Raw genomic sequence first — 8928 nt, 5'->3', positions numbered from 1 at the left:
GTGTGCCACCACCCAAAACACAGCACAGAGGGCCCCGTGTGCCACCACCCAAAACACGGCACAGAGGGCCCCGTGTGCCACCACCCAAAACACGGCACAGGAGTGCCACGTGCCACCCCACGCAGCCTGGCAGGGGAGTGTCCCCCGGGTGGCTGGCAGAGAGGTTCCTGCAGGTGCCAGCTCTGATGGTCTGGCACCAGGTGCTCCAGCTCCAGTGCCGCCCACCCTGGCTGGAGTGCAGCTACTTGGTTTGTGCATCCCGTAACGAAGAGGCATAACACAGAGATATATCGGGCTTCTGTGATTTCCAGACAACACTAAGAACCTCCAGCCCTTCTCTTGTGCTAATGTTACTAATAACCTCCATATTGTCATCTATCTTACCTGAGCTAACGGTTTATAAACTGCCACCTGCAGCTTGTCCCTTATAGTTTATTAACATACGCTAATAAACAGTGTGCTTCACTCCCACTGTGCTGCCAAGTGAAGCCAGTCAGAATAACTGCATTAGCTTTACTGTTCTTTCTCAGCACATTTTTCCCACATGGGAACAATTAGGACAAACTCCCTCCAGATTATATTTTGAGATACATCATATTTGCAGGAAAATAATAATAATAATAATAATAATAATAATAAGTTTTCACAAATACATCTGTAGGCATCTTCTACAGAAGATTAACCTGACTGACGTTCCCAAAAGTGATAGGCTCTTAACCTCCTCAGCAGTTCCCCTGCATGGAAAGGGTTAATGCTCCCCAGGCTCTCTGAGTTACACCTATTATGCTCAAGTTTAAAAATAAGATGTGAAAGATGCATTATATAAGGCCAGTACTGCTATCCTGCCCATCTCCTATTTTGGAATTAAAGATCATCATTGCTCACATCAAAGGGGCTGGGTGAGAATAAAAGAAAAGACAGGAACAATGAAAATAGCTACCCGACATGAACCAGATCAAAGGACCAGGCACAGAAAATGAGGAGCTAGGGGGTCCTTTAATTACTGTCCACATCCTCCAAGTCATGTGGTGAGAAAGAAGGGAAAAAAGTTTTGAAGGCCACTGGGTTTTGTCTTGCTGTGGCTCCTGTTTCCACAGTCTGTGCCAGTTCCCTACAAACTGCTCTGCTTTTTATTTTTTGGGGTTTTTTTTCTTCATTTTATTAAAGTCAAATAGGACTCCTGGACTCCAAAACTCCTCCCTTACACCAGGAGGAGGAGAGGGAAGGAGGGGTGAGAAGGGCAGTAGTAGAAATACTCTGTAGCAATTGCCTGAAACAATTTCAGGAGGACTGCTCCAGGCAGCGCCCCAGGAGCTGCTTTGGGAAGGAGAGCTCTGGCTACCTGAGGCTAGTCTTTATTTGCAGGCCTCCCGGGTTGAGAAAACTTCAAATTCACATAGGGCACTGCTCCATGGGGCAGCAGATCAAACCTGGCTACTAGCTGTTTGAGCTCAGCAGCAGAAAAAAGAATTGCTCTGGGACTGAGCATAAGTAGAAGCATGATTAAACTTCAAACATACACCCACCCACCCCCTCCTCCTTTTTTTTTATACACAGCAGACAGTTATGGCTAATATTTCAATATGGACTTTAAAAATACACTGCAAATAACTTACTCCAGCCTGCTGGCTGCAGGCCTAAAAATAATAAAAATTTAAACTAGCTGTATTATTGCAATGAAGTCAAATGTTCAGATTTACCTTTCCTGGATCATTAAGGGAATGTCAAGTTATTTAAAAGGATCTCTTTTTATTTAACTCAGCCCTCAAGATTAAAATTTGGATATTTGACCATTGACTGTAGTGACACATCATACCGTTTACTTCCTTCTATTTATGCTACAAATGTGGTGCATTTCTCTCTAATTACTCCTGACTTATGTTTCACAGAATAGCCAGGATTGGAAGAGACCTCTGGAGATCATCTAGTCCAACCCCTGAATGTTTATTTTCAAAAAGACAGTATAAAAGTATGTGTCATAAGGAAGTAATAGAACAGGGATGTAAAAATTGATGTGGAAGAACCTGACCAAACTTTCTAGGAAATAACAGTGCTTTGTTACTACTAAAAATATTCTGGAAAAGAAAAGCTTCGGGATGTTTCCAAGAAATTGTATTTGCTAATATAGATGCTAGCAGTGGACACAGACAGCAGTCACTGAAGAGGAAAATGCATTCCTGTCTCAGGTCAGTTTGCTTGGGTTTATGCTGTATGCCAAACTAGAGCATGAAAAGCATTCAAACAGAATTTTATGGACTTTGAAGAAGGAAGCTCATGTCACCAAGACAACATCTAGAAAAGGGGAACACAGGATACAAAGGCATCCTTCTTCCCATCCCATTTACAGCTTGGAAACTCCTTAGACAAGCAGTAAGGATGATCTTCTAAGAGGCAATTTAGCCTCCAAACTCTAATGAGTGCCAAGTTACTTCATCTTCTTTCTGATGAAAGTTGCCTCCATTGCTTCCTGCTCTTGGACACTAACATGCAGCGAACAGCCATTCTCAGGAGGACAGCTGAGGACTAAATTAAGCAAATATAGACTACAAAGCTGCTTTCCAAAGTGGGCATCATGCCTAGGCTCTACATCTAAGCAGTATGCTAGGTACGTGTACCAAGTTCCAGTTAGCTGTCTTGCAAACATCCACGTTGGGAACCTTGCCCAAACGAGCCTTCAAAGCTACTGTGGCTCTGGTGGGATCAGCATGGGAGCAGTGGGACTGGGACATTTGCCTCCTTGTTACAGGTATCACATTACCCATTTAGATAGCCTTTTGATTGAGAGAGCTTCTCTTTTGGGCTTAGCCCCAAATGCTGAGAACAGATGAGATGGTTTAAGAAATTCTCCAGGTAAAACATGAAAAGGATGCTTAAGATCCAGCTTCTGACGAATAGCTGCACTCAGGGAGCTGCAAGGGCTAGGGAAATAAACATGGTCAATTAAATGAACTGATTGAAAAGAAATCAGAGATCCCTCCAGGGAAAATCTGAGATGCGGTCATACAGCCCAGCAACCTTTTTTGGAAGGTGGTAAATGGGGCAAAAGCTGGGAAGAACTGGAATGCCTTACTCATTTGGCAAAAGGTGGTTGCCATAAGGAAGGAAATAATCTTTAAAGGAAATAAAATACAAAGAAAAATCCATGATGGGTTCAAAAGGAGGCTCAACCAGCTCACTCAAAGCCTCTTGAAACCTTAGCACTGAGTAGAGAATTCTAATGGGAAAATACAGTAAAGGCTCTTCAGCAAATGTTCTGTCCTTTCCATAGACTGTCCCACAAAATGCCCTGGTAGACGCTGAGAAATCTTTCAAAACATTCCAAGATAAATTAACAAGAAGGAATTAATTGGAGTGCAAACTAATATGGATGGTGCAGAATAAGACTCTCTTTTTTTATCTCATCAGAAAAATACCTACATGCTCATTCATGGGAGGGAATAATTTTCTAATAGTTCAGCTATTTTTGATGCAGTTGTTCAGACAGTCTCAGGAGACAGTGGGACCACCAAACAGGATGTCCAGAATGTAAAGATCTGCATGGAGAGCTACCTCCACTTTGTGTTTTGCCTTTGCATCTTTGAGAGTGGAATACTGGGGCTGCCCAAGCCGTGGTGTGCTTTGTCTGGGCCCTAAGCTCAAGCTCAGACATAACTGGAGCAGGCTGAGCACACATTCTCTCCTAGATAAGTAGTCTGGAAAGGCCATAAATGTGAGTGCAGGCTATTGAGACAATGCCAGCATATCTAAAAATCAGAGTAATGAGCTCAAGCTCCTGTCACCAGGAGCATGTGTGCCTTTTCCAGTCTCACTTTCTGGAAACCCATGTTTTTTTTGCAAAGGGAGTGACATCCTAAAGTGGTCCCTGACTCTCACCCAAAAGAAGGGCATCTTGCAGAGCTAATTGAGTTATTTACCCACGAACTCAGGCAACATTTGCTGTTGGGATTGTGGAAGTCAATCACTTGGTTAATTCTCATCCAACTTTACTAGAACAGAGCACTGCTCATCAAGCCTTTTCAACCTGCACCAGAAACAAAACTCAAACTTCACATTTTCTTTTTCCTCAGAAGGTTCAATCACAGAGTATTTTAGCCTGGAAAGGACATATGGAGATCACCTCCATATAAACTGTTTCTCAAAGTCTTTTTTTTTTTTGCTACCAGAAGAAAGTCACCAGTCATTTTCTTTTTTCTTTTTTTTTTAGGATACTTTACCAAAAAAATTACTCTAAATAGGCTAGCTACTGGAAGCCCATCTCTCACTGGGTAGAGAAGACACTACCTGACCATGCTTCCTAGAAGCAGGACATTTGCTTTCCATGTCCATTTCTATGACAATGTCTCAGGGAAATCATGAGACAGCCATCAATGTTGGAAAAGAAAGCAGAACTGCCCGGCCAAAAGTAAAACCAAGTAGATTCATTTCTTCCTTCTACTAAGTTTTGGGCTTTTTTAAGAGTGGAAGATATTATTCCCTGCTGAAGTTGTTCCTTTCATCTTACACTTCCCATATCTTCTTCTGAGTCGACAATCTTAGCCTGTGTGTTTCACTTCTTAGTTGCTGCTTCCAGATCCGCTCTACCTTTTACCGGTCTATTCCCCTTCTTCTCTCCCCACGCTCTTTTGACATTTCTCATCTTCCTCTTGCCAGTTCCCCCCCGACTCACATCCTCTGTCCCCATTTCCAGTCCTATTACCCTAACCTTTCTCTGGAATACAATCCATTCACTTCCCTGATTTCATGACCTTGCTCACCCTCTTCCCATCCCTTCTACATTTCTGTCATCTCCGTGGTCAGAGCACACAAGTCTATCCTTTCCTGAAGTCATTCACTCTCCTTGCCAACTGCTTTGTCTACCAGCTCTGTGAACCCAAGACCAGGGACAATGCAGGGCTATAAAAGCAATATAAAAGAGAGCATCAATGCTTGGCAATGGAGAGACTGCTCCGCACATAATGAAGATCCAGGAAAAAACAAAACAAACAAACAAACCAAAAAACAAAGAACAAAAATTGTCAAAATTACAATACCTAGGTGAATATAATGCGCATTTAAAGATTAAGGGGAAAAAGTTAAAGATTATGTGCTTCAGAAAGGCACTATTGCCCAGCTAACACTCCTTAAACCTGGCACTAACAGAGCTGAAAGAAAAATTTCACAAGTCTCCTGCACACTTGCCTACAACTAAAAGACAAAGCAGAACTCTGATGCTTCTTAATGGCTATTCACACTGCTCAAGTGCTTATGTTCACACGGCTATCTCAACATAAAGTAACTGATGCCTTACTGAACTTGCCTACTTGTCCTGTATGAGATACATACTCATACTGATCATTTTTGTGCAACAAGTTTTCTCAAAACCTTTAATTTTTTCAATTCTAAAACATTTTTAAAGATTCATGTGAGATTCCTAATACAACTATAAACCTGATGAAATCTGCAGCCAATCTGATCATTTCCCTTTGAGTTTAACTCGGAAATATTCCTACATGCTTCCACAGAATCAACTTAAAATAACCTGGTGAATTTCCTCCTCATTCTCCGGGGCAGGTGTAATGTTCTGGCTGTGACTTGAGTGAAGCTCTGTGAATTATAGGGCAAGAACAACCCCATTGTCAGAGCAGTCACCTGAAAACCATCCTAATACCTTAGTGACACTTTGGTAATAGGTGTAACCCACACCCAGGAGCAGAAAAAGACCTGGGCTGCAAGGCCATACAGGCCAGTACAAATGTAGGGGAAAGGAAATGCTCCAGGAAAACCAGGAGTTGTTTCACTCACCAATGTCCCAAGTTCTTAACAAAGGAATAAAAATAATTTTGGGGATGTTTCCCTCTCCATTCCTCCTTTTCTGCTCCCCTCCATGCTGATACTTCCTCTTGCTGCCAGCTCCCAAGCAGCTGCTGCCCTGTATCTACTCTCCTACCTTCCCTGCTTTGGGAATTCACCCAGCTTTTCCTCTAGTGTGTCCTTTATCTCCCACTGTACATTTAAAAGCTAGGATGTAGCAAAACAAGCATACAAGTCTGTTTCCCAGCAAACTACTGAGAAGGTGTCTTTAAGGTATCTTAACTCACCCCACTATTTGCGGGCAGTCCCATAGCTTGCTTCCCTCTGTCCTCAGAGGGACTGGCCCTGCTGTGTCCCCCACACGGTGCCAGCCGCCTGCTTCCCGTCACTGCCACCACTGACCCCTGCCTTGCCTTCCCCTTCACCACCCCCCTGCCCACCCACTGCAGCCCCTGGCCCCTCTGCACCCCACAGACATGGGTGTGGTTCAGGAGAACAAGTCCCACCTCAGCTCAGGGAGCGCAGCGTGTCTGTCCTGCTGCGGCAGCTCTGCTGTGCCTGCGTCTCACACGCCCAGCACCCGCACTGGAGGTGACACAACACAGGAAAACCTACAGCCACCAATGCGCCTCGACCTGGAACAGCACAGCCAGCCGTGCTCTTTGTTTCGGTTTTAAGTTAAAACCTGCCCCCTTTTAATTTCAGGAATTGCTTCACTAGAGGCCAGCTCCTCCAGCTGCCTGTGGCTGCCAACTGCCAGTGCCCTACAGACTGGCCCACACCCCAAAACTCAGCACTGCATCTTAGCAGAGGGGTCATTTTTTAAATCTTTCCAGCAGAAGCTGGTTTTGTCCTTTCCTCATGCCCCTCCCAGCCAGGGCTGGTGGCTCAGCCCAGGGAGTGCTTGATGCCAGCAGAGCCCTGGCAGCAGCCCTGCTGGCAGCAATGTGCCTTAGCATAGATGAGCACAGAGGTGGGCAGGTGCTGAGTGGGTGCACCTTATCTCCATGAATTTCACTTACTTTTATCTATCCAAATGACCTCATAGTGCTTTTGCTTTGGCAAAGACTTTGTTTTCCACATTGCTGTCAGCACTTCTGAGACCAACAGACTGAGTACACGGGCCAGGCTGGGAGGAGGATGAAAGGGGTGCTACCAAGCACTGCTCTAGTCTAAAAACATCTGACTGCCCAGGAGTAGCTCACCAGCTGTATTTAAGGTAGAGAAGGACAGTGTCACCTGTCGGTCATACCAGAGTGGCTAAAAGACCACATTACAGTTGTGGGTTTAATTACACTGGAACCTGAAATGTCAAAGACAGAAGGTCAGCAGCAGTAACCCAGTAGGCTCTCAAGACTGTAAGACAAAAGAAAAAACCACTTTTTTCCACACAAGGAGTCTCTAATCTGAGCCATGTCCTGACCAAAGTTGATCAGCAACGGTTGTGTTGGCATTAGGCCGAAGATTTTACATGGTGCCTTCAAGAAAGTCATCTTTCTTCACAGCTGACTTGTTCCTTTCATAACCAATGGTCATGACAAGGCAGATTACCAGCTCTTTCAGCAGAGGACACCTATTAGTCTGTTTGATAGAATATCAGGATACCCTGCTCCTGCCCAAACAGACAGCAAATGCTCCACTCTTTCACTAGTTGGGAAGAAATCCTATGAATTTGGCCCACACATAAAGAAATCTCCTGTTGCCATTCTGAGGAAAACATACAGAGCTCTAGTGAAAATCTCAACTTCTTCATTATTAGATAAACCATAGTGTCTTACCTCAATAAGGACCATTCATTTTCCTAGCACTTTCATACATATACTTGTTCCAGGATGGGATCCAACAAAATCACTGCAAAAATGGGTTGGTTAATTTTTATTTCCCAGGTTAGGTTTGGGGTTTTTTTCCTATCCAACGTTTGATCTCTCTTGCACTACAATACTGCTTGCCTGCCCACCCTACACAGTGCCTATATGGAAAGAAGAATACACTGTTAGAGCTTGCAAGGTTCATTTAAGATATACAATACGCTATTACAGTCTGTTAATTCTTAGAGAATGATTTTTAAAACGAGCAAAGAAATGTTGTCCACTAAAGAAAGAAAACTCTAATGTGTGAAAAAATGTCAGTTTAGGTCTGTGGTGTCATGGTCCATAGAGGAGGGCTTTTCCACCCTCAATACTAATTATGTGCTGGGCAAGTTACAGCACTATACATTAAGCACCACGTCTGATCAAGCAGAAGACTTTTTTAGATAGTTTACTAATTATTAGGTATCCTGCACTCTACATGGTCTGCTGACATAAGATTTTACTGCTTGTAGATGCAATTGCCAAAGACTAAAAGGTTTTATTCACTCAAAGCACATAAACTATACTACTAGTCCCGAATGCTATACAGGGAATCCCCTTAGAAGTGAAGAAAAATTTCTGGCCAACAAGTTGCTGGTGAAAAAGATCCAAACTGGCTAAACTAAACCTGGAAAGTAACTGATACAAAAATACAAATGGCATGTGTCTCTGTTTTCCTCTGCAAACATCTTGAGCTGTGGGGCGTGAGGCTGTGGTGGGGAGCAGGAGAGGAAGAAGGGCTGCAGAAATGCCCAATGTGTGGACACTGCACAACTCAGTCCCCTGACAATCCCCTTCTCTGGTGTCACTATCTGCTGGCTTTGTGGGCAAAATTGACTGCTCGTCCCTGCTAGCCAGCAAGCACACAGCCTGGCGACCTGAAAAAGCCATTGATTTTCCTTGTCCTTAAGAGCACGCTCCACTGAGCTTGGAACCGTGTGCTCGTAACTTTAAGGGGGGTGCATTCTATTTAATTGTGCCTTTTCTTGGCCTGAATTTCCCCCAAAAAAGCTGAAGAGGGCATGTGCTTATTATCTTTTAGTGCAGCATGTGCTCGGTGCAACCTGAGCTCTTCGGATACTTCGGTCTGAAAATTAGAAAAAAAAAAATTAATTGCGAGGAAAAACAAGGCTGCTCTGCGACTTTGATTCAATCAATTACCATTATCTTCCAGCACAGCCCTCCCCGCCGCCCCCGGACCAGTTGTGTTTAACTTTCTTTGCCAGTCGCCGCGGCCCCGCAGCGCGCTGGCGGAGCGGCGCTGCCGGCTGGCTCCCGCGCGGGGCTC

The 8928-nt window shown here is 44.2% G+C and overlaps 1 protein-coding gene across 5 annotated transcripts in view; it reads right to left on the bottom strand.

Moving 5' to 3' along the window:
* Nucleotides 1-8928, bottom strand: part of ZNF423 (zinc finger protein 423) — a 187448-nt gene that overhangs the window by 126708 nt on the left and 51812 nt on the right. The window contains exon 1 of one of the 5 annotated variants that reach the window (XM_017740841.1): nucleotides 6297-6372. The exons of the other annotated variants lie outside the window; for them this stretch is intronic. The gene's annotated coding sequence lies outside the window, so the exon portion shown is untranslated. Of the gene's footprint in view, nucleotides 1-6296; nucleotides 6373-8928 lie in introns of those variants that run through there. 5 annotated transcript variants of the gene reach the window in all.

Source organism: Corvus brachyrhynchos, unplaced genomic scaffold, assembly GCF_000691975.1.
Source record: "Corvus brachyrhynchos isolate BGI_N302 unplaced genomic scaffold, ASM69197v1 scaffold26, whole genome shotgun sequence".
Taxonomy (NCBI): Eukaryota; Metazoa; Chordata; class Aves; order Passeriformes; family Corvidae; genus Corvus; species Corvus brachyrhynchos.
Note: the sequence above shows the minus strand (reverse complement) of the source record. Positions and strands in the feature narration are given on the sequence as shown.